The following is a 26,317-nucleotide window of genomic DNA, read 5'->3' on the forward strand; positions in this document are numbered from 1 at the left end:
AGCTACAGTAAATTTCACTTTTTGAGCAGCCGGTTCGAGGGACATCTAGGTCTACTGGAAACTTGATTCACCTCTCGTACATATCGTTTCCCCGAAATTCGTGATGCGTTTCCTCTCCTCCAGTTTCCAGTCATGATGAATGTGGCTGAGGGGCTCTGTAGCGCATTTCTCTGTCATTTCATCATCCCCCAAACTATGGGCGTGGGTCAACTGCCACACAGATCCTATCGCCCTGGTGCAGTCTAAGTCTGATGATACTCATCAGAGTTCTTAATTACCACCCCCCCCCCCCCCAGCATAGTCCAAACCGCCCCTCCAACAGTGGGGCTCGTTCTGCGATAATGAGGGACCTCAGAGGGAAAAAAAGCCGAATAACTCCCAGATGGCCGACAGTTTACAAGGCAACCAATCACCGGTGAGCGTCTGAAGATGGAGGTGACGATGCCCTCTAATTAGACGCCTGGACCTTCGCAGGGGGAGGGAGCAGTCATTTCCTCTGTCCCTCCTTTTCATGTCCCTCCTCTAAAGGCTGCGGAGCTGGAGCCCTGCCGAGAGGAGACCTTCAGCTCCCCGTGAGCCTCCACATCTGCCCCCCGCCACACGGTCGCCGCGGGGCCAACGCAGGCAGATGCCCGTCCGCTCCAGGCCCCGCCGGGTTATTTTGGGCCCCTTCAGACCGGAGCAGCTGTGTGGGGGACTCATGCCGTTGACTTATAAACTTAGCCGTCACCTGCCACGCTGCAAGCCCGGAGCAGCTATGGGGACGTATTTAGCTCAGGCCAACACAACCAGCGTTTCCTGTGGGGGGGGGGGGGGTGAGAACAGGCCTACATTCCCCAGCTCATGAGAGATGAGCATCTCATCTCTTCTTTCAACATGCCATGGTCTCGATCCAATGACAAAACAACTTCACTTTGAGGAACGAATTAGAAGTGCTTTCCCTTACCTTTCTGGTTACTTAAGCGACATCAGCAGACAGTTGGTGGGCTTGAGGTTGATATTATGGATGGATGCATTCTGATGAGATTCAATATACTGCATGTAATACCCATTAAATGAGTGTGGTGCTGTCAGGCTTGGTTTATGGTGAACTGATTTCTATTCAGATCCACTATGGAAATGTACAGGGCTGTCACGTAGCAGAAGGACATCCATCTTGTCTCCCCGTTCTTGCGGCAGGAGACCCATGTAAATGCTTTCGTATGTCTTAAGGAGCAGGAACTCCCGCATAAACCCTTCCGTAATGTACTCCCTGACAGATATACAGCCACTGAACACACGATCTCCAGTCACATGACGGGGGCCTCGAGAGTCAAGGTGATTCGCAATAGGTCACCATTTGTCAGAAGAGCTTACTGGTCACCATTAAGCAGAACCAGACCTGACAGAGGAAAACCCGTTCATGTTCTTTTAGTTTCTACACGACACTTTGAATAAACCAGAAAAGTGTCTCACAGCAAAAAAACAAGATTTAAGATCAGCATCTTCTCCCTTTTTTTAAACCCTACAATATGTATTGTTGTGATATTTTGACCGACGTCGCCCTCTTATTTTGAGCTAAGAAACGACGGATAACATCTCGCAGTCCACCGAATTCAGCAGTGAGCGGTCGTGCGAAGCGCATGAATAACCCTGGGGTGGTGCCGTGACTTACTGCCTTTGAGAGCTGCCTGACGGAGCGTATTACCGAGGGCTTACAAGCGTTTAATGTGGCTAACGCTAAAAGCACTGAGCAGCGTGGGGCTCCATTCCCTTCGTTTGGGAGAAAAAGCCGGCCGGCGTCACGCGAACACGTCCTGAACGCAAGCCAGCGACCGGGTCACGCTGAGCAAAGCGGTTCCCTTGTTCTGCACTTCCTCAATGTCACACACTCCCCACCTGTCCCCAGAGACCCTGCTTTCCCAGGGCCGGTCACGAGCCAACAACACGGCGCATTATTGGGCTTGTGGTGTTTACGAGAGATGACCTCGTTTATTAACTCATTCGAGAGCTTCATTTTTTCAGTACACAAATCCTCACAGACCGTCTGAATGAAAAATATCTGCTTTATTGCTAAATGAAATCATGAAATCATCGTTAAGTCCTTTGAGCCCAAAAGAAGCCCTCCTGAAAAAAAAGTAGCTGGTTGACCAGTTCAGACCAGCTCCACACTCAACATGGTTTGACCAGCTCAAGCTAGGTTTTGAAACAACTGGTAGTGGGTAATTTCAAGCTGGTCATAGCTGGATTTTACACCACAAAGGACATTAGCTTAACTACTATCAGGCAGGGAGCGTGTTTACATCTCCTTACTCCTCTACCTGCTGGTAATCCCACTATCAGTCACGGCTGTCACTGATGAAGTGACAGCACCCGCCTCAACATTCCAGGAGAGAGTGAGATCACAGCCGGGAGTTCGGCCAATCACAGGCCTCCTCAGAATTCCCATACCGTGTCTCCTGAACCTCTGAACACGCGTTCCAGCTTTGATTTCTTCCACACGGAAAAAAAAGGCAGAGCCAGGGAGCCTATCGTCTGGACTGTCTGATGAAAGCACCCTTGATTCAGTGCAGGGGAGCAGTGCGCTTCCAAGCAAAAATGTTAGGGAACAGGACTACGGTTTCCTCAGAGCGCAATTAGATGACTCACATCTCTAACACATCTTCTTCAAAAAGATTTATGTGTGAAAGAGAAGGAAAAAGGTTTTGGTTCTGCCGACAGTTAAGCAACAGGACTCCATTTCCTATTCTCCTCACTCACACGGTCTCCTTGTGGAGAGAGACAGAGAAGGAGAGAGAGAGAGAGAGAGAGAGAGAGAGGGAGAGGGAGAGGGAGTGGCAGAGTGAGAAAAAGAGGGAAGGGGGGAGAGGGAAGGAGAGAGAGAGGGAGACATGGAGGGACGGAGAGAGAGAGGGAGAGGGAGAGAGAGTGTCTGTGCTCATGGGAGACTGACTTCTATTTACCTTTCCATGTAAATTATATCTAGCGATGATGTCATGGAACAGGTCACATGTTTTCCTTTAGATGGGAACCGACTCACTGGATTCTGAAATCCACAGCCCCGGGTCTGGAAGCGATTAGAACAGTGAGGTCATAACAACCCACAATGGGCTTTATCTTTTCGGGAATTACGCGGTAATTTGTGCCATTTCAGCTGTAATACCGGGGCCTTCATTGCGAATAACGAGGAGCTTGTTCGCAGCGCGCTCGACTTCTTCATCATAATGCCCGGCAATCGAAATTTCTTTCACTGGCAGATGAAATGAGCTTGCGTCCCAACTCACACAAGGCCCTCAGTTCTCATCTAAATAATCACTGCCTACTACGAGTGAAGACGGAGAGGAGATGCGACTCAGCGAATAAAGCACTCCATCAGAATCACAAAGTGCGAAACGCGCTCGGCAGATTCGCATCGGAATCGTAAAAAAGATGGGCTGTCGGAAGAAATTGTGGCAGCTTTTTCAAATATCACGAAGCACATTAACAGGAGAGGCTTCCTATTACATGATTGCATATGAAGCCATCTCGTGCTGTACACTACCGCAATAAAAACTGTGCACAGTCAGTTAGCCACCGCGCCAAAACCAAAGCAAATAACTGGCTAAGGTACAATTCACAACTCGAGGCACACCGAGAATGCAAATGTGGGAAGTATACAGCGGATGACAGACGCGGTTGTTCACAGTGGGTTCTTCGGGAAACACAAACTGACGCCCTGTTTACGTATAGGTGTGTGGGAGTCTCCGGTGTTGTCCGTATCAGACAGGCTTCACTGTCGAAAGCCAGGGACCGCAGTCCAAGGAAGTCATGAGGAGTTGGGAGGGCATTTTACGCTCCAGAATATCATCATCACATAAACAATAACAATGATTACCATTAGAAGAGCTTAACTGCCGGCTAGCAGCATTAAACTTGGGTCTTTCATTTTCTCCTCGTGCAAGCCTTACAGCCATGGCGTAATTAGGAAGCCATGGCCCATCCACCGCTACTATAGAGCAGGTAGTTATGGCTCCTCCAGACTTTGTCCCAGACCCGAGACTGGTAATTAAGACCCATTACAGCCATGAGCAATGGTAGACATAAGCTCTGCAGCCACCACCTACTGCTCCGAATGTGTCCCCTGGACCCGACTGACTACTCACCAAATTAGCATAGAGGAATAGTTTTAATCGAGTTTTTAAAGCAGAATCAATTGAAAATGGACTGCAAGTGGGCGTTAAGACTGTTAGCCGTATGTTAAGTGCACCGCATTTACAGTGACAGTAAATATCGGTAATTCTCTCAAGAAAAGCAGGCTAATAGTTTAGCGTAACCGTTCAGAGGTAAGTTAGGGGAGCCATGAATGCAGGGCTTCCCCACCTTTGGATCGATTCTGAGACACACAAGCACACTAATACTCATGCCAGTTTTGTAGTAGTCCTACTCAAGTCCAGGACATGGTCTCCAGCAAAGATTGTAATGACTCTGGACAACTTGGACTTGACCATTTTTTAACTTGAACCTTTTTTTTTCTTTACTTGAACTTAACCAGGGACTTGCGACTCAAGACTTGTACTTGCAATAGCCTGTCAGACAGACTAAATTAAATGTGTCTAAAATGGCAAATTGTATATACTGTATGATGTGATCTAAATTATTACATCATAATTCTCAATGGTAGGCTATATTGGCCAGGTTATTTTGAAGTTTGAACCTTGCACACACAGTTCTGACTGTTTTACAGTACAAGGCCTCAACACTGTTGTGTACTATCCTATTTCTTTCTTTTAAATAAACTTTTAGAGAAACTCAAGCGCAGGCACATAAAAATGAATCTCACAAAACTCCTTGTTTGCTAGAAAAAAGAAAGAAAGAAAGAAGAACAACAGTTTTGTGTAATTCCAATGAGAATAGCGAGCAAACACAAAGTTAATTTCACTGGCAGGGTTCCTGCCCCTGCCGCCAAGGATCGGTAAAGGGCAGGAGTTAGAGGGGCTTGGCCGTGTTCCAAGACTCTGATCCCACCCCTGTGTGCCCTGGACTACATGTCCCAGCATCCCACAGGCTTCTGACCCAGAGGGGGAGATTAACCCTGATGCCAGCAGAGTGTGCTATAACCCGCTGTGCCAGACAAACAAGTGACCACAGTCTGTTTCCTGTACAATAGGACAATATTACATAAAATGAATATTACAAATTCATGTGACTGCAGCTCTTATAAAGGGGTCGAGTAACTCCCGCTTATCCAAGATAATCTCCCAGCAGTGGCTCTCCTTACCTCCCCAGGCCCAGTACAGTACATGCCTCAGTACAGTCTCCATGCAATTAAAGCAAAGCCAGGTATTGACCGGGAGGCTAAACATAGCGGAGGGTGCATCAGAGGTCCCATCCATTTAGAGCACTACATACTGTTCCACAGGAGGGGTCAAAGAGCTGAAAGAGCTGGGCGCCAGGTGGAGGAGATGATGCAGGAATCTGCACATGCATTATTATTATTACTGGCATTTGGCAGATGCTCTTATCTGGAGTGACGTACAGTTGATTAGACTAAGCAGGAGACAATCCTCCCCTGGAGCAATGCAGGGTTAAGGGCCTTGCTCAAGGGCCGAACAGCTGTGCGGATTTTATTATGGCTACACAGGGATTAGAACCGACGTCCTTGCGTGTCTCAGTCAGTTACCTTAACCACTACGCTACAGGCCTCCCCCACATGTGGCGCGATAACCGCCACGCGCTGTCTCTGGGGGTTAATTAGCGCCAAGGCATCTGTGTTTTAATTTATAATCTCAGGCTCATGGCGCAATAAAACTAAAACCACGATAAACGGGAAATGAAGCGTGGGGACGGTGGACACGGGCGCTTCTGCGTGCGTTGTTTCGGTTTCGTTTAGGCCCGTATCACCTGTGCTTCCCCTTTCGAAGGAAGAGAACGCACTCGTAATGTCACATCGATTTCCCTTCACAGCGATGAGAATGTCATGCCCACTAAAATAATATTAGCACATTGTCTCCGTTCCGTGCTCAAGCCATTATGTTCAGTACATAAACGCAGGCGGAGTGTGCTAGCGAGAGACACGCAATTATCAATCATTTTGAACTTTCTGGCCCTTCACTGTGAAAATGTTGTGCTTGCTCAATACTAACATGAGCGGGGGACGGACGTGTTAATGCGTTACAAGTACAGGCTCTATATATTTGCTCAGACAGTTTTATGGACAGTCTACTAGTCCAGATAATAACAGCTTGAAGCCACCGGTCTTCATCCAGCAGACGCCATTAAACCATGTTCCTTTTCCGGTTAATGCCATCACTTCAGAAAGTCTCTGCCGCCAGCACAAACGCCTCATTACAGGACGGACAGGAAGTCAGCCCAATTCTCCAGAAAGACCTCCGGAGATGTCAAACGTCCTGCGCCGGTGCCCACCACTCGAACAGCAGCGGGAAACCGCGGCCAAAGCTGTCCGCATTTGACATTTCACCTCCGGAGAGCCCAAAACAGGAACAGCAGTCTGACAACCGGGCAGTCAGATGTTCCATTGTGAAGCTGGAGGAGCTTCAGACAGGAAAATAAACCTACAGGTGCCCGCCCCCCCCCCCCCTCCCCCTTCTTTCATCTGTTGGATTTTGACAAGAAGTATTACAAGACAAATTTTGCACAAGGCTACTGTTCACACGGGAACATTTTGCATTAATAACATCTTTGTGCTCGATCTGAAAGCACACACGCGCGCGTATGTGATGACAGAGGGCTCAGTGAGGAGTTTAATTATGCAGCTCTAAATTAAAGAGACAGTGTCCGGTTGTTTACGCAGCCCGTGCCGGAGGAGACAGCAGACAGTGCAGCACTGTGGCTAAGCCGCTCCTACTGAGCATGCTCAGTGCGCTTCGGCCGGTCACAGCCTCAATGTGACCACAGAGAGTATAAATAAACAGAGGGCAGGTTGGGTCTCGTGTTCCCGGCTCCCTCAGCTCTCCCTGGGGCTGTGTGTGTGTGTGTGTGTGCGTGTCACAGGGGAGGAGGGCGCCATCTGTTGGTCAAAAGCTGCACTGCTGCCACCCGACACCTCCTATTGGTCACTCCCAGAGGAATGTGAGGCCTGATCAAGACATTGTAGGGAAGAGAGTGGACAACAAGGGCTGATCCATTTCAGGATTTTGAGCCAACTTCTGCTCTTATTTACCGAATTAGCTCAATCATATCTTGGTCTGACATTTGTATGAGCACCAGCAACCGTAACTATTTTCCTGTGCTCAAGTACAGGAGTGAACCAGTACAGTTCATAGAAGTGCCAGAAAACTAAAACGGAGGTGATTGGGTGGAACGAAAACCTGCACACAGATCGGCTCTCCAGGACCGGAGTTGTGCAAGCCTGGAGTGGATGCTAGCAGCCAGTGTGCAGCAGACAGTGTGCGTCACTCAATTGTTTTGTGATCCAGACAGCTCGCTCGTTTGAAGAGAAGAGGGAAAAGGTAACCTTCTCTGACACTCAGGGAGCTGGTGCTGTGCTGAGCCTGATGGAAATGCCACTCCAATCCTCCCCTGCACAGTCCCATCCCATGATACGTATCGCAACAGAATCAAACATCCTGTATTAAGGGATTACAGGGGCTGATATGATACCCTGCCATTTTTTATATTTTATATTATAATGGAAATCATGACTGAGTTTCCAGATGGATGGGCTGCCTTTTTCTTCATGAGAGACAGAACTAAGAGTGAGAGGGACAGGGAGAGCTTTATTGAATCATAAATATGTTAAATAATTTACTAGAATGATGAAAAAGCAAACATTAAATACCAAATTTCCCAAAAGACACCGCAAAGCCATATTTAAAGGCCTCTTTAAAGTGGAGAATGTTTGTATATCAAATGTGTTATTGATATTTCCAGAGAAAATGTGTCCAGGCAAGTCTCCCAAAAAACCCTTCCATATGCATTAGGCTTTGCCACTGGACAAGACCAAGAGAATAAGAGGTTAACTAACAATAATACTAAACTAACTACTAATAACAAAACTGCAATCAGACCAGATACACTGGCTCTACCCGCCCATGGACACCTAGCCAAATCACGAGATATTTCAACCACAGCAGTCATACAAAGGGCAAACATTTGGGCAAAGCACCGAGAACGATTCCACCGTCCTTGAGCTAACAGTGAGAGCCGTCTGCACCAGAGGGCTGAGAAATGCAGCAGTGTTGATTCACCGGCACGCCCGTGCCGCCGCCGTCTAATCTCCCAGCAGCCACGGCACCGCTCATCAATTCACCCTGCACGCTGATCCGTGAACCGGAGGCCCAAACACTCCTATGATGTGGCACCTCAAGGTGAGTCCCAACAGCAGCGCTGCTGTCATTCCGTTTCCAAGCAACTGCCGTCGCTTAATCGGGAAATATGAAGCGCTCTTTTCGCGCACGATTCCCGACGGATTTCTTTCAATCTAACGTTTTCAAAAGTAGGCTATCAGGCGTTGCGATTATAAATGGATAAGACAATTGTAAACAAACCTATTTTTGAGAACTGAACACAGTAAAGGTAAGGAAAATGCCTAAAAAAAGTACAAATGCTTGTTGCTGGGTTGATATCGTACACAGGTATATGCTACATATAATTGTACCCATAGCAATATGGAGTTAATTTGTACCTTTTTTGCTTGACAAATGTCGCCAAAAAGAACATTACTGTACTTGGAAGAACAAAAACGAAAAAAAGTACCACCACTGTCACTTCATTTCTGCGAGTGTAGGATAAAAAAAAAAGTCAGGTGTTAAAATCAAACGAATGCCCTGCGGATGGCTGAAAGACCCGCGGGCTCTGTCTGTCAGGATGCAAGGAAGCAGTCAGCAGAACTGAAATGATTACAACCTACCGTGCTGGGCCCTCTCCGCTCTCTCCCCAGGCCCACTGAAGCTCCCCGGCCTGACAGAGACCCGACTGCCAGACCTCAACGCTGGAGCCTGCGCCGCGTCGAAAACGGATCGGTCGCTGGCACTAGCCCCGCTCTCCTTCCTTCCGTCTCCGCGGTCGATCAGGGAGTGAGACGGCTACTCCTGCCCGTACCGGCACGATAGGGCTCCTCTCCCCGGGAGGGTGTCCGGCCGCTGGGCTGTGGACTCGGGGCGGCGGGGCAGAGACACTGGGGCTATTGAGCGGCACGCGGCACCTCCCTGCTCCGCAGACAGCGCCAGCTCGGGGCGCTGTTTGTGTTGGCAGCGGGTATAAAGGCTGCCTTTTCTCGCGCCTGTCGCACCGTATATTTTCCACCTCTGCCCGGGGGGGGGGAAGAGCAGACGCTCGAAACAGGGGAGCTGCCCTACACTGGTATTATGTCTAAATGGGTCAGGCTGTGCTTCCGTGACAAAGGGAGAGCGTTTATGTCTAACGCGTTAACCCAAAACTCCAGTTCAGACTTGCGAGGCTGGTTCTCCAATTCTGGGTGCAATTTCAAAACAATTCCGCTATTTCACAAGGCGGACTCTCTTCTGACGGGGCCATAATGTGATGGCACTGGGCTGTTTCCAGGACGGCTCATGGGAGAAACCTTATTTTCTGACCCGTCGCATGTGGTCAGAAAATATATTTAGACGAGACCAAAACAACACTTCCATTTTTGTAACACTTACCATTTATCGCAGGAAATAAGGGTGTAGGCCCTACAAATAATGGTAACACAAAGCTAAATGACAAAATAGAGCATTACATGCTGTCCTCAAAACAGAACCTTTGAATAAAACTGCTTAATTAAAACTGATATGATTTTGATTAAAAGTATATAAAAGGAGAGGAAACGATTTTTAATTGTTCCATTTCTCTTGCATTTTTGTGGACTTGAACACAACAGATTTTCAGAAGAAATAAGTGTGTATTTCTTTTTAATATCTTGTACTAGAGGGAGAAAAATATCTAGGTAGTCACAGCTCTATAAATTTCCAGCAGTTCATATGCTCAATTTTACTTAAACATGTGGCAAGTTTTTGCAATGACTTCACAGAACAGATGGAAAAGTCATGTTGTTGAAATTGGGGGGGGGGAATTCCTTTGAAAGACTCAAATCAAAACCTTGAGAAGGAGATCTCAAAGACACGTGGAATAGGCCTAGAGTTTCAACATATATAAATGAGAACAACTAGCCTACACTGAAATAAAGAATCACGATTCATGTAAACAAGACAGAATCACTCCAGTTCTTGGGTATCAAGGTCAGTATCAGTACACACAGGAACCATCTGTTTCAAACACAAATAAATGAGACGTTTCATAATGTGATTGTAATTTTCTCAAGCCAGAGTTTGACATTCAACTAGCCAATCTCTGCCAAAAGCCATTTAGTAACGAGTATCCTTCATCGCTAAGCACAATGACCTCAAATAAACGCATCTAACCGCAAAATTACATTTGGCAACACAGGACTCTGGCTCTTCACGAACGTGAATTACAGAGAGTTTTTGTTTGCAAACATTTACAGTACATTTGTACACTCCTTCACAGTCTCCAGTGGAGAAATGATATTACAATACAATTGTGGCCTGTCAATATCTTCATAAGACACGCTTTATACATACATGTACCAACTGGGATGCTGCGCACCACAACACATCAATAAACATTAAACTTAACATTTATTTTAAAAAAAGGCTGTTTTTTTCCTAAGCCCCACTCCACTCTTCAGATAGTTATGCAGAGCTCAAACCGACTGGATTGCGTTTTTTTTCCCCCTACATGTGCCAGATCTCCTGCAGAGAAGAGGACCTCTTCAGTGGTCGTCTGTACAGGCTAATCTGGGCCAAATAAGCGTCTCGGGTTGGGAATTCCTTGAATTTTCCTTGAGACCGAGCCAGACAGCTAAAGCACTAAAAATGAGAGAATAAGCGGGTGGATTTGAAATTTATATTAAATATGGTTAAGTTCTAAATGTTTAGAAATAGCTGGCAACTGCAATTGTGCAGTGCCTCCAAAAGCGAAGAAACAAAAAATGTAATGTTAATGTACAGCACACCTGAAAAAATTGCACTGCAGTTTTCTCCTTTTTGATGGAGACTGGCTCTATTACTGGTCTTCAGGACACTGCTCTGGGGTCAGGTATACACCACAGAATCTATGACAGTCCAAAAGGACCTTAAACTGGACCTGGACATGAAACCAGGCACATTTGGCGCATCAAAAGGGCAGTGGTAACCAACACTGCTGCTGGAGATTTACCATCCTGTAGGTTTTAATTTCAACCCTAATTTGGCACAACACAATGTCTAGCTGCTGTGTTCAGGTTGGAGTGAAAACCGACAGGACAGTATATCTCCAGGGACAGGGTTGGTAATCACTGCTTTAGCCCACAATAATGCCTCTGGAAGTGGTTTTCTTTAATGGCACTGAAACGGATGTGTATGCAGGATACACCTGTCATCTGACCCTACCAAACACTGGACAGTTATCAATTAAAAAGAGCTTTAACAGAATCATTCTCAGTGTCTCCCCGGTGATGGAGCAGTGATGTTTGCAAAATACATTTTTCAAAGCTAGTTCACAACCAGTTAATAGCCGGTAAGGAAAACAGAGAAGAAGAGAGATTTGGATCATTCAAACAACAGTTCCACCAAACCCAGTAGCATCCCTTCCCGACTACCTTCTCCACTGCCAGGACTGCTCAGCCTGCTGGTATAGTCCTTACCACGTTTCCACAGTCTAGACAGCAGAACTGGTGATGACGCGTTCGGTCCTCAAAGGAGCTCTGTCTTGGCCCCGCTTCAGTTCACTCTCCTCTGAAACAGCCGGGTTCCACAAAGACCTTTGCCCCGCAGAACAATACCGCTAATCTGTAGATCTCTCGCTACAGACAGATGTTTGGACAACCTGCAGCGTCAGCCGTTTGTCAAAGGAAATCCTGCCCTGGTGTCAGCCCCTCTCTCTTTTTCCAAAACGTCGCAAATCTGAGCTGCGTAGAGCAGCGCAAACAGGCAATGGGAACGAGAGAGAGAGTCAGCGATACAGAACTGATGGTAACCAAGGAAGTGCAGACTTCCGTAAGGGTGTGACACGCTGGCATGAAGATAAGTAGCATGCTTTCCTAGAAGCGTGTTGTGAAACACGCCCTGAGCCGTTTCACATAAACCGCAGCTCTGAAGCACACACACAAGGTGGTCCAAGGTGATTATACTTTTCAAACAACTTCCTGTTTAAGTATACGGATCAATATTTTGTATTCAGTGCAGCCTCATTTTATCCAAATAATAAATCGCATCCAGGTTAATAAAGTTCATTCAAAAAGAGTAGCTGCATGGGTTTTGAGGAAGAACAGTCCGCCTAGGAAGATGTACTGACCTACGGGTTCATATCCTCAAAAGACTGCCATCAGAGTGCATTCAACCTTTCCTTTTCCAGTAAAAAAAAGGAAGGCCAGTCAGCAGAGTAGGATGTCACGAGGAGAACCATTCCGGGAAGGAAAGAAGAGTGATTGTTTTTCAGGAAGAGAAGAAAAATGCATACGGTATCTGGGAGAGGAGCTCCCCCGCCGGCCGTTTGTCTTTATGAACGGCGCTCAAAACAAAAAGCCATATGACGGGCGACTGGTCTCCCACAAACACTTTCCTACTCCCTTTCCTACTCCCGTTCTCTAAAAGAGCCCGGGGATTCAAGGTCATTAAATAAAGGGGGTACAAGCTGCACCTAAAAATGGATGAAAACATCAGTGTGTAACAGAGAACGGCAAACTGAAAGATCCAGGAGTGATTTATCGTCAGGTTTTTCTTTCCCCCTGAAAATAACCGTAATAGGGACCTGAGGGCTTCCATTCTGAACACAAGTCTCAACAACCCCTTTGCAAAGCCAAGCAGCAGTGACTCCGCTGAATTTGACGTAACAGAAATGCAGCTAGCACTCCTCGGGGCTGGCCTTCCCTGCCCTTGGGGATGATTCTTACCTCGGTCGAGGTCACGAGCACAACCACGGTACGCAGAACACGCCCTGCAGCAGGAACCTCCCGCTTCACCGAACACTTCCTCCTCCTTGTCTACCGTCTCCACCGATCTGGCATCAACACCATCCAACATCCTTCCAAAGCCCAACTCAAACCATCACACGAGGGCCACTCACAACCTGCAAAAGCAGTCTCTAAAAGAACCTTCTTTCGTACAAAAAAAAAAAAAACAGGACTAAAGCAGGTCCATTTTTCCGACTCCACCAACTTTTGTGAGAATGTGCCTTTACGAGAAGTCCAATTACAGAAGACTCTGGCTTGTGCTTTCACTTTCAAGTCTCTTGTTAACAAATGCCTGGCAGTGACTAACTCGCCCCTCTTTTCATCCAGACCAAACAGTGTAACAGCCCATGACTCATTCCCATGAGATGGAACGCAGTGATGCCCCTCCGTTTGTTGCTCAAGAACTGGGACAGCCTGGATCTGAGCAAAAGAAACCATTACTGCATCTACCGTAATGAAAAACACAGAGGACAAACACCAATTAGTCTGACCGCGTGCAGAAAATGTGTGTGCATTCCAGGCAGAGCAGGAAAACAGATTAGAGAGAGGAGCTCAATCCTGGTGGTAAATCTGGAATAAGTCTCATAGACAGGCACAAGAGCAGGGCCAGGTTAACCCTGAATGTGCCGGTAATCAGTGCTATGACAGATTGCGTGGGTAATGGGAGAAGAGAGCAGTCAACCGAGCATTTTTTGGCTGGATTTTCCTCTGCGCGTCCTTGCGGACATTCCCATGGGTGGCGGTCTTGGCTGCTGACCGATCGGCTGTCAGTGACCTTCCCCGACATCACTGAGGTCTTTGCGCTTTGCAACAGCGCCATAATGAGAGGGCGAAATATGACACCTGCATCACTGGGCATAGTCCAGAGCACCCTGCTCCATCTTGATTTGAAATGCCTTTTCGAGCACCGTCGCGAGGGGGAAAACATCAATCTGGGGGCTCGTCTCTCGCGTTTGGAACGCAGCGCGGCTTCTCAGGACCTAACGAGCGCCACCGTGCCAGTCTTTTTTTTTTTTTTGGGCGTTAAGAGACGTGCTGTACCTCGTTATCACAGCATCGCTGCATTCCAAAAGGAGGCCATGAACTAATCTGAAAACTCGGCGCTTTACACTCCTGCTCAGAGTCTGTATCATAGACCGTATAACATCCGTATGCTTGATCAACTATCGACATCGCACTGAAAACAAAAGCAGTGGAGGGTGGATCCTCATCGACCAGCAAATCAGTTTCCTCCTTCGGGCTAATTATTTAAACCCCTCGATTAGCACGGATTTTCCACCCCCCTCCCCCACAACAGGACACGCTAATCGGGAGAGAGGAACGCCCAGGGAGGGATTTAGAGGGAGAGAGAAACCCGCTACACAAAAAGCCCAGGCAGGGCAGCCGGCAGGAAACCATCTGTTCATGGGGCTGCGTTGTTGGAAAGAAAGTTCCCCAAGTCCAGTTTTGCTTGGCTGAGGTCTGGGAACAGCGGGTTCAGTGTGAAAGCAGCAGTCTAAATGCACTGGCTTCAGGCAAAAACGTGTTAAAGACCAATGTAAAGGTCTCCTTGTTTACCGAGAAATAGCACATCACATTGCAACTTTACAACGCTGGACAACCATGGAATTGTTCCAGCCATTTAGTGCTTTGGTTACTCTTCTACTATATTTTACTGAGACTAAAAATATTGAAAAATAAAACTGAATGAGGAACTTGCATTACCTAATAATATTTGACATGCATTAAAGGTATAAGGCCGGTCAAGTAAGGTGACCACGCCGATATGAACAAGCACTGCTTTCAGCAGAAGCGTTCAAATGATAAAACAAGAATTGTTGCAATAATGTACGCATTACTAATGAATATGAATCTTCATTTTGCTGTGAAGGTATATGCTGTAACTCTTTTCTCTTTTTTACGATGACAACCCAGGGAAACGAGGCCAGGGATCTGAAGGGACTGCATGGCCAATGGGCGGCAGGGGGCGATGCCTGTGGATGGAGCGGGCGGGGCTCAGTCATGGGTGAAATGGATTCCACAATGAACCACGGCTATGACAACGGTGTGTAAGGTAGGCTGGTCTCTGATGGATGCCACAACAAAGGTATTTGGTCAATCAGGTTTGCGAGGTAGACGGCATACTGGCTCACCAGAAGGCACAAAGCGTGAATAATGTCTTCGTGGTGCACTCGGTCATTACGGAGCCCGCAAGCCACAAACTGCCAATAATGGACCACGGTTTTCATAACCCTCACCCCACAAGCCTCCAAAAGAAACTGGAGCTGAATATAGTGACCATGGAGGCATGACCCCAGTATTTGGGAGCTCTGGAAGTCACACAGAAGTGGTAACTTGACAAGTGACAAATGCAGACCAGGAGGTAACTTGTATGCCTGTCTGAGTCACCTTTCCACCAATGCCAAGCTTTGGAACCTTACCCCAGTCCCTCCCTGTAAAATTCCACCAACTTAATCTCACAGCGGGCAAAGGAAGTGTATTAGGCAAGAAGTGAGACACTTGAAGTCTATTAAAGGTTAATGGTGTCAGGCTCATTTGCATGCATAATGAGTCGTTGTTGACTCCAATAAATTAAAACAACTCAGGAGGTCACTAGCAAAGAAACCCATCCAGCTTTCATAGGGGGGGCATTTCACAATAGGCTGCATTGGGAATGATGAGCATATGATATCAAGCTTTAATGACATTCATTACATTTTATAATTAAATAAAGCTATTTTAAGACTTTAGTTTTGTATACTATGGAAATAGTTGAATGCTTTGTAGATGCTTGAGTTGAGGAGACTGTTGTTGAGTTCCTGGTTTGAGTTTTGCCGGCCACAGATAAATCTGACAAATCTGACACTGGTACCATTGGCAAAAGGGCAGGGAGAGCCAAACATCCCTTACACACAAGGAAGTCAAAGACAATTCCAAACCACTGTGGCATCAGGTAGCATTTGCTTTAGAGTTACTGCCTTGGCTTTAGCTTTGTTTTAGCGTACTCAATCCCTTCACAAACAAGGTTTTGTTTTGATGATAAATTATTACTGTACACAGGAAATATTTACAGGAATACTGTGCCTGACACATGAGTAACCACTGTGCAGTTTGGTAGTATCTAAATGCAGTCTGAACTCAGCCTTTCCAAACAAATAGTTTTAACTACACTGATGAGGCAAAAATCCAAAACTGGCATTTTTCCCAGTCGATGCCTTAATTAATTCCAGTGTTTCTACATAATAATACAAACATACATATCCTCCTACTATTCATAATAATCGTAATCACAAATAACAGCGACGACACCGCCTCATATTCATTCACTCAAAAAAAGATTCCAGTGTTGAAAACTGCTGCATCATCCTACCAGCGAAAGCACCATTGACACAAACACCGCTCCGGCTCCTGGAATTTCAGAACTCACATCCGGAGGTTCGCCTTCCCAGGAGCCCTCACTCTTCCCGCTTTGTTTTCCCCCTTTTACGCGCCCCGAGGAAGAGAGGACACGTCTCTCTGTATGCACGACCTTCAGCGCGTTGACGGAGCCGAAGACAAGGAAGGATGACCCCCCGTCGCGCACACATGCCGGTGAGTCACAGACCAGCTCTTCCCTTCGCGGAGAGACAGACAGCCGGCCCCCACTCAGCCTCCTAATTACAAGGTGAGTTCTGGGAGAGATGAAGAGGGTTCTCCTCCCAGATGGACACGGAGCAGCCAGTCTGCCATTTTCAATTCATCCCCCTTAAATGCCAGACAATGTTGTGGGTTATCGCTGGCAAAATACTGGGGAATTCTCCACACAGAACAGTAATGGCTTCAGAACAGTAGCCAGGCTATCATAACAACCCCCCCCCCCCCACCCCCCCCACACACACACACCCACACACACACACACAAACGACAAACCCACACTCACCACCCAAAAAAGAAAACAAATCTAAATTGTAGCCACAACAAGTCTATTTCACAGACGTTGTTTACATGCAGGGTTCATGAGTAGGCCAGATAAGAACTTCTCATTTATTTCACCTGTAGAGGCAGAAAAAGGCTCAAAACACAGAAGGAGAAGTGATATGTCAATAAAGGGAATCTTTCTGAGAAATGGAAGTGTAGACAGGCTTTACTGGGCCTATAAAACTATAACAAATAATAACTTTATCTATTACCTGCAATCTGACAAAATAATATTACATTCTGCCTCCAAAATAACTGCATTTTTACTCTGGTGTCAACATCCATTTGAATCTGCGATAACTTGAAGAAAATACAATCAGGTGCCTGAAGCATTAATCAGCACAACAACAGGAAATCCCAGCTGATTCTGCGCTTGTGCATAACCACAGAAAAATTCATTATTGCTGCATTATCTGATACAAAACAGATTAATGGAACATAATCTCCAAAACACAAAATCCCCTCAAGGACAAAAATAAACATGTCGGTTTCAACATGAGTCTAAACCCCTCAACCCAAGCTGATATATTTATGTTATTTATAAACCAAAAGCATGTGCGTGAGAGAGTGAGCATGCAAGAGAGGAGAGAGAGAGAGAGAACGTGAGAGAGAGAAAGAGCAAGCAAGAGAAAAGAGAGAAAGAGCGAGAGAGAGCGAGAGAAATAAAGAGCATCATGCGGGGTACATTTAATTAGTTCTAATGGTCGGGTGAGGGAGGCTGTCCATTCGGTAAGCGAGCGTAATTTGTTTAGGTCAGCCGTTTCCACAGATTGGGAAGGGTCTGATGTAATGTGCAATCTCAGGAACAATTTCAGAAATCAATGTGAATTCATCACGGAGCCGCCTCGGCACGGCAATACATTTAATTGAAAAGCCACAAAAAAAAGGACGGGCTCCCTCCCTCCCTCTCCCTCTCTCTCTCTCTCTCTCCCTCCCTCCCTCTACACCCCCGGCAGGAATGGATGTAGCTCCCCGGGGAGACGAGTCTTGCTCACGACCGAGGGGCACCGGGGGCTGGCTGCCTTGTTCTGAAAGCCCGTGGCAGCCGTCCCTGGAACTTAAAGCGCCCGAGCGTTCCGCTTACTAAGCGGAGCCCCGTGTCCTCCAGGCGAGCGCCGCATCATCACCAGGATGACATCAGACTACGGAATGCAGGAGCAGCACAAACATCTCGCCCTGCACAGCTGCAGTCCCTGCCGCCTGGCGCCCCCCGTGAAACGCAAGCACCCTGTCCGTACCCGGCCCCAGCACCCGCTCCCTACCCGCCCCTCTACCCGCTCTGCACACGCCCGGTACCCACCCCTGAACCCCAACTCTGCACCCCCTCACTCCCCTGCCGCAAATCCACCTACCTCTCTCAGGGCTTCTGCACTCCAGCCGGCGACCGGCAAAAACATCAGCAGCGCCCTGCCAGAGCCGGGACACCCTCTCTCGCTCTCTCTCTCCCTCTCTCCCTCTCTCTCCCCCGCTCTCTCTCTCTCTCTCTCTCTCTCTCTCTGCAGTAGGCTTGGCGGAGCAGAGGGAAGGAGCAGCGGGTGGGAGGGTGTGGGGAGCAGGGCTGCTTCCAGCCCGGGAGGCTGGGAGGATGAGGGAGCGCCAGGGACGTGCAGCTGACGGATTAACTGATCCGCACCTTCACCTAAACAACGCTGAGCGGAGCTGGGCTCGGCCCTGTGGCGCTCTACCCCTCCTCCCGCGCCTCTCTCTCTCTCTCTCTCTCTCTCAGTCACTCACTCTCCCTCTCCAGCTCTCTGCTCTCTCCCCCTCCCCCTTACTTCCTCACACCCTTCATCTCTCTCTGTTCCCCCCCTCCCTCTCTCTCTCACTCTGTCCTTCTCTCCTTCCCTCTGTCCCTCTCTCACTCTCTCTCTCTCTCTGTGTCCCTCTCTGTCTCTCCCCCATCAGTACGGCTGTGAGCAGTGTGGCTCAGCCGCTTCTGTGTGCTGTGTGCTGCAAGGTCACTGCTTGTTCCTGGACAAACAACGGTGGAGAGGAGAGGGGGAGCTGTAAGCAGCAGTGAGGAGAAGAGGGAAGAGGACAGAGAGTAGAGGAGAAGAGAGGAGGAGAGAGTAGAGAGAGAGAGAGGTGCACTATGATAACATTAGTGATCTGAGCCATATGTGCCACTTCACACAAACAAGGGAGTCCATCACAAAATGAAAACGAGAAAAACTAACCCTCAACCTCGTACCGACTGCTCCAAGCACAGTTGCTGTCCATCATACTTAGCTTCTTTCTGCTCGCCCTACCTTCTCCCAGACAGACACAACCCTGATAGAGATACTCAGCCCTGTCATGCCCAAGCGCATATTCACCCCGACACTCACTGTGGTAGTCGCATACTGCGGTAGGCAAGAAGAGACATCTGCGGAGGCTTTCCGGAGGGGTATGAATACCCAGCGATCCGACCCCCTGTTCCCCAGCCCCTCTCCGGGTACTCCCAAAGCCAGGAGGTGCCACAGAACACACTAGCCACCCACCAGAGTGCGATTACAGCTCTGTGTGTTTTTCCTGACTCCTGTTTGTGGGATTAATGCTAATTGGATTGTTGGGTTTGACAGGTGGTGTCCCTGATTAGCTCAAGTTCAGCTTAGCCCTCTGCAATGTTTTTAAAAGCTAAGTCTTCCAGCAGCAATGCCCGAAAAAGCTTCATACTCAATAGGCCAGAGAAGCAAATTACTGCAGAGTAACTGCTCCATGACTCAAGCTTGTTTGGTTGCCTTACAGGGCAAAGGCCTCCGCGGGAGAATCGGATAGGCCTACCATATTATCTAATGACGTGCTTTTGAGCACTGGAAAATGAAAGTTCCACACTAATGCACACACATACAGAGCTACCGACAGCTTCTCCTTGGTTGTCGTATCTTATTATACAGAAGCTACTCAACTTTTTTCTTCCCGAAAGCTTAATGGATTTCACAATCCTCGGTAGAGTTTGCAAAAAGGAACACCCAGTTTTGGGAAAAGATTATTCTAGGAAGTAATCTTCTTTCAGAGTATTTTTGCCGATGCTGAAATGTTTAATTTCGCTATTCCTGGATGAGAAGAACACTGCCTGAGGAACGAAAATATCCGTGTGACTCTCTTGTGATGCACACCAGGACATGGTTCAAACCCGACCTCTGCCAGTACCGACACGTCACTTACTCCCTCCGATACTTTGGAATTCCCTGTTCCCTGTGGTAACCATCACACCAGCTCCTCCCCACTCATAAAGACTCATAAACCGATGGACTGATGCAAGTTACAAGAATCATGAAACAGGGAACGGAAAATAATAAATGTTGAAATTGACCTCTGTGGGGGAGGAGTGCAAGCTGGCAGGCAGGCAGCAAGAGAGGAGAGAAAAGGACGAAACGACGCGACACGATACTTCCCCCAACAGTCTGTTACCCTCTTTGTGGAGCAGTTGCCCACCTCGCACTACCTGACTACATCACACCCACTGAAGGTACAATAGGTAATTTCGGACTCCTAACGGTCAAGAGAGGAATTGCAGCAACAAAAACCCACAAACAACAAGACGGTTTATCCCTCCCCCATCGCTGTGAACACGCTGACGTTGAAACTCCCCGCCACGCCATTGGCTGCGGCAATTAGAACCAATTTTCAACCAATGAGCTTGAATTATTGTTCAGCTGAACAATGTTTTGGTACAGAGTGTAGGTCAGTCAAGTGCATATTTTGAAACCCCAATTTAAGGACAATAAACACAGGCAGAGGGTGAGTCAACATGTCAGTGAGCCTTTTTCAATGATAGGAAGGGATTTACAGTGGTCCTCTAACAATGTTTTAACACAAAAATCTTACCTATTGTCCCTTTAAGAACGCTTAGCACTCAAAGGCGCAGACGGCGCATTTCAGGATCCTGTAACGTGCCAGACCTCTGAGTCCTGCCAAGGGGACGTCACACTACACAACCGCCCGGAAAAATCATCGTCATTATCATGACATCTCAGTATTCGGTAGCTCCCTCTACTTATTATCTCCCTCGACCATTAAGATATTGGCACATATTTATAAAGGAAACAAGTCATCTCTTCTCTTAACAGTGCGCCTGCAAAGCTCTTTCAGCCCAAGTGAAGCAGTGCCTTTATTGAGCGATTCGCTCTGTATGACAGCACGCACACTCTAATCAGATTATTGGATTAATGACCATCTATCATGGCCCACCAGCAACATACAGTATTAGATATGATTATGGATTTGCAACACAGGGGATAAGACGTCACAATTCAATTTTCACAGTAGAATAACTTCCTTGATTTGAAAGTGACAACGTCGCTTTGTAAAATCCTGCGTGTACCTGACAATACAGGGCAGGAAACAAGACTCGAATGGAGAGCATGGTCTCCTGTTTTTACCATCTACAGGGCTACGCTAACCTGGGCCTGACTTTTTTACCATCAACAATGCAACACTAACCTGGGCCTGGTGTTTCTTACCGTCAGCAACGCTACGCTAACCTGGGCCTGGTGTTTTTACCATCAGCAGTGCAAAGCTAACCTGGGCCTGGTATTTTTACCCTCAGCAGTTCAAAGCTAACCTGGGCCTGTATGTTTTTACCATCAGCAATGCTACGCTAACCTGGGCCTGGTGTTTTTACCATCAGGAATGCTACGCTAACCTGGGCCTGGTGTTTTTACCATCAGCAACGCTACGCTAACCTGGGCCTGTATGTTTTTACCATCAGCAATGCTACGCTAACCTGGACCTGTATGTTTTTACCATCAGCAATGCTACGCTAACCTGGACCTGGTGTTTTTACCATCTGCAGACCTATGTTAACCTGGGACTGGTGTTTTTACCATCTACAGGGCTGTGCTAATACTGGGCCTGGCATGCTGCCTGGGTCAGCCACAGTTAATGCCAGTAAACACTCACAGCCGGCATGCTCACTGAGGGAGGTACCGTAGGGTAACTAATAGGGGAGTAAAGCTTCACCCGGTGGAGCAGATGCACCGATCCAAGTGTCTAAGATGCGGCTGCATCGGTTCCAAAATGCAAAGCCGGAATAGCCCAGTGAAAATCGATATGGCTGTCAAAAAGGAATGCATCTGTGAAAATGGCATTAACCCCGCTTTCTTCAGTGTTTCACTGTGTGCGCACATCAACATGGCATTCTTCAGTGATATAGTGTCGTACAGCATACATGGGAATAATACATGAACGGCAAATGGCCCATAATGGCGATAGCTTTACAATGATGGAACGTGGCAGCACTGTATATGTTAAGTGAAGTCTGTGTGTGTGCGTTTGTGTGTGTGCGTGTATCTGCGTGTGTCTGTGTTTGTGTGTGTGTGTGTGTGTGTGTGTGTGTCTGTGTCTGTGTATGTGCGTCTGGTGTGTCTGTGTGTGTCCGTGTTTGTGTGCGTGTTTGTATATGTGTCTGTGTGTGCGTCTGTGTGTCTGTTTGTCTGTGTGTGAAGTCTACATGGCGTAGTCGTTATCAAAAAGGCAAAGCTAGCCACAAGCTAATGTTAACCAATTTGAAATCGATGTGGTTTGACAATGCGGAATCAGTTTGAAATGATTGAATTAACAGTAATATTCTGGCTTTTGTTTTTGTTTAATACTTTTTTTTGTTACATACTTGTTTCCTTCCATATTTTTTTACGAGTAAACTAACTATAAGAAAATAGAGTACCCCCCCACCACAGGCACTCCCTCAAAAGAAATTCAACTGACAACATGCAGTAGGCAACACGTTGAACTGAATTATATCGGATCTGAAATGAATGGAACGGCAGCTACTTCGACATGAATCAGAGCTGAATCGGGATTGAATCGTGGCATTTGTAAAAGCATCTTTCCTGTATGGTATCGTGGACCGTGTATCGAGATGCATATCTAATCTACAGCGAGGGAGTGAGTCACAAAGACGGTGTTTACTCTCTGTCCTAAGGAGGATGCTAGCCACGCTCGTTCCCCCCCCCCCCCCCCCGTGACCGGCTCTGCCGCAGTGAGGAGGGCCATGCATGATTCATGAGCCCATCCGCCTCCCCGGGACCTGACCTCCCCTCCACAACGCTGCTGACAGTCCGCTGATTAACCATCGCGTTCCGGAACGCTCAGCCACGGCAGGCCGTCCCTCAAACGGCAACCCGATACACGCCCCGTGGTCCGGTTCCGTCCGACGCCACGCTTCTGCCATTCGGGTTCGGGTTCGGGTTACATGCGGCGCGCGAGAAACGAGAGGAGGCCAACGACGCGGCGAGATTATCGATATTAAACCTCGATATAACGTTGTTATTTGTTCCTTTGTGATGATCCGCCGGCCTTGTGCATTGTTGTCGTTCGGCACGTTTCATCTCAGCGGGACCAATCAGGACCTTCCACTGTCTTCCATTCGTGTTACGTGACAGAAGAAAATAATGTCTTGAATGAAAGGGCCTACTATGCAGTAATACCAACAGAACAAACCAACTGTCATCATCAGAAAACGAGCAGAACAACAAAAGGGTTGTAATAGGCTGTTCAATTTATTTTAACTCGCACAATAACAGTAACTACCAGATAGTATATATGGCCCCATAAACCAGATCCAATTTCCTGTATCAACATGAAGAGCCATTTAGTTTAGTATAATTGAATTAACCCAAAGATGGAGGCTTGCAGTGCAATAATAACATCGAGACTTGCCACTAGAGGGCGCTAATATACAGCTATTCATATTTTCATCCTTTTTCGTGAAACAAATGAGGTGAACATATCAGCTTTTATTGGTTTTATTACAGAATTATACTGTCAGAGTGGACAAGATTTTAATAGCAGTGATAAAAAAGTGGGTTTTCCCTTGCTTCATGCGCAATTAGAAAACTTGTTTTACAGTGTAGCCAAATTTTAAACGCGCTCTTCGCCAAACCAGACTGCAGCCACGTTTATTAAGGCGGTCGTTTTTGTAAACACGGTGGCTTACGGGTTTTAAGAGCGGCGGGTTATTATCGGCGGGACGGGACGGAGCGGGTTTGAGAAACAAAGCGGTTTTCTACGCGCATACGTCTCCGAGGCCCGTGACGGAGAGGCCGAGGCGGCTGTGTCGCGGCGGGTTGCCATCGCTCGCCAATTAACGCGGAAAGAGAGAGAGCCGGCGAGGACCGGCGCGCTCAGGGGAACTCATTAAAGAGGCCCGCAGACGAGCAGCTCCCTGGCACAACTTCTGAGCGCAGTTTGATCACCGTATCTAACGCAACCGAAAAAAAGGTAGGGGATGTAGCGAAAGGGCCCCGGTCTAACCAATCAAGCCGCGCGCTGCTTCAGCAGCGCATAATAAGCATAATCACCGTCGAGACTTACTAACGGTTTTTCTCCCGTGTCATAAACACGTCTTATTCCAAGATCCCGGCCACCGAGATTTATCGAACGCAGTAATATGTCTCTTTGAATTGATTATTCCCAGACAAAATACGGCTGCCTATTTACTTAACTCTTTTTTTATTTATTTTTTTGGACGCACATAATGCGGTCCTGAATGCGGTAAAGAACAAGAGCGTCGTAGAGGAAAAAACGTATTTAACAGCCTCCAACTGATGAGAAATTTCCAGGGCTCATCAGCTATAATAACATCCATTCTGTGGGTTCTCTTCCCCCAAGTCTGGTCTGTATCTCCTCCTTCTCGTTCTCCGACATGATGTCATGGGTGAGAGAAATCGGCGGTTGCTGTGGAACACAAGGGGCCATGCCCAGGGGAATGGAGCCTTACCCTGAGTCCTTTAACACATGTCCCGTGCGCACACAGCACATCAGACCTGGGTCAAATACGTAACTGTTTTGGATTCAAATACTTTCCTGTGCTCAGCTGACCTTGCCTGGTGTGTTTGAGCCACCCAAAAGGTCCAGGGTTTACACTTTGGTTCCAACACACCAGACAAGCACAGTAAAGCACAGTAAAGCACAGAAAGGCATTTGAATCCAAAACAATGACGCATTTGGCCCAGGTCTGAAACGCATACAGCGCAGACACAGGACAGAGCACAGAACGGACCCATCATGCCAGTGTGTCTCCACAGGGCAGGGGGCAGGGGCTCGGAGGTCTGCCTTTCTAGGGCTTCTACAGGGGGCAGCTGCATGGGCGTGTGTGTTTGAGTGTGTGTGTGTGTGTGTGTGTATGTGTGCGTGTGTTTGTGTCTGTGTGTTTGTGCCTGTGTCTGTGTGTGTGTGTGTGTGTGTTTGTGTGTGTGCGTGTGTTTGTGTCTGTGTGTTTGTGCCTGTGTCTGTGTGTGTGTGTGTGTGTGTTTGTGTGTGTGCGTGTGTGTGTGTCTGTGTCTGTGTTTGTGTGCGTGTCTGCGTGTGTCTGTGGGTGTGTGTGCGTGTGTGTCTGTGTGTGTGCGTGCGTGTCTGTGTCTGCGTGTCTGTGTGTGCGTGTCTGTGTGTGCGTGTCTGTGTGTATGTGTGTCTGTGTGCGTGTGTGTCTGTGTGTATGTGTGTCTGTGTGTCCGTGTGTGTGTCTGTGTGTGTGAGTGCGTGTCTGTGTGTCTGTGCGTGTGTGTCTGTGTGTGTGCGTGCGTGTCTGTGTGTCTGTGCGTGCGTGTCTGTGTGTCTGTGCGTGTGTGTCTGTGTGTCCGTGCATGTGTGTCTGTGCGTGTGTGTGTGTGTCTGTGTGTCTGTGCGTGTGTGTCTGTGTGTCTGTGTGTCTGTGCGTGTGTGTCTGTGTGTCCGTGTGTGTGTGTCTGTGCGTGTGTGTCTGTGCGTGTGTGTGTGTGTCTGTGTGTCTGTGCGTGTGTGTCTGTGTGTCTGTGTGTCTGTGCGTGTGTGTCTGTGTGTCCGTGCGTGTGTGTCTGTGCGTGTGTGTGTGTGTCTGGCTCCAGGGCAGAGGGAGTGTGTGAGACGCTCCGAGGTGAGGCCGTGTGCCAGAGCTGCAACAGGCCGGGGTGGGGGGGGCATTGTGTCTGGGCCTCCTCAGCCACTGACGTGCACAGACGGGTGTTTACACTGGGCCTGGGCTAAACACTCGGGCTGTAATGACTGTTTACAGTCCGGCGTGACACTGTGAACACAGCGCTGTCATTTCCCTAAGTGCTGCCTCGCTGCAACCGCTACTTAGCCAGGCCCGCGGATAACACGCCCAGCCTCGAGCGGAGGGGGGCGGGGAGAGGGGCGGGGCGGTCCCTCCCCTGAGCTCTCGCCGCAGACAGCAGGGGCACGACGTCCGAGTGACCGTCCCTAAGTACAGAACCCACCGAGGGCGGCCCCCAGTTCAACATTCTCAACGCGCCAAAACCAGACTGGGCTGGGCTGACCCGCCACTCAAACGTACAGCCCTCCCCCTCCCCTCGTTACCGTGGCAAACACTCTTCTCTCCATGCTAAATACAGGCCTTTCCGCATCAAACGCCTCTCAGGAGACAACAAACACGCATCTTCGTGCTCGTGCCCATACTTCTGTAACATTAGCGCAAGGGCAGCTTACCCCAAACTGCTCCTTGAATCAGCTACATTCAGGTCATGGCTT

At 48.0% G+C, this 26,317-nt stretch overlaps 1 protein-coding gene across 5 annotated transcripts in view; it reads right to left on the bottom strand.

The window, feature by feature from the left end:
- The window catches only part of iqsec1b (IQ motif and Sec7 domain ArfGEF 1b), a 194,637-nt gene that overhangs the window by 31,302 nt on the left and 137,018 nt on the right, over nt 1–26,317 (bottom strand). The gene's annotated exons all lie outside the window — the stretch shown is intronic.

Source organism: Conger conger, chromosome 14 (genome assembly GCF_963514075.1).
Source record: "Conger conger chromosome 14, fConCon1.1, whole genome shotgun sequence".
NCBI lineage: Eukaryota > Metazoa > Chordata > Actinopteri > Anguilliformes > Congridae > Conger > Conger conger.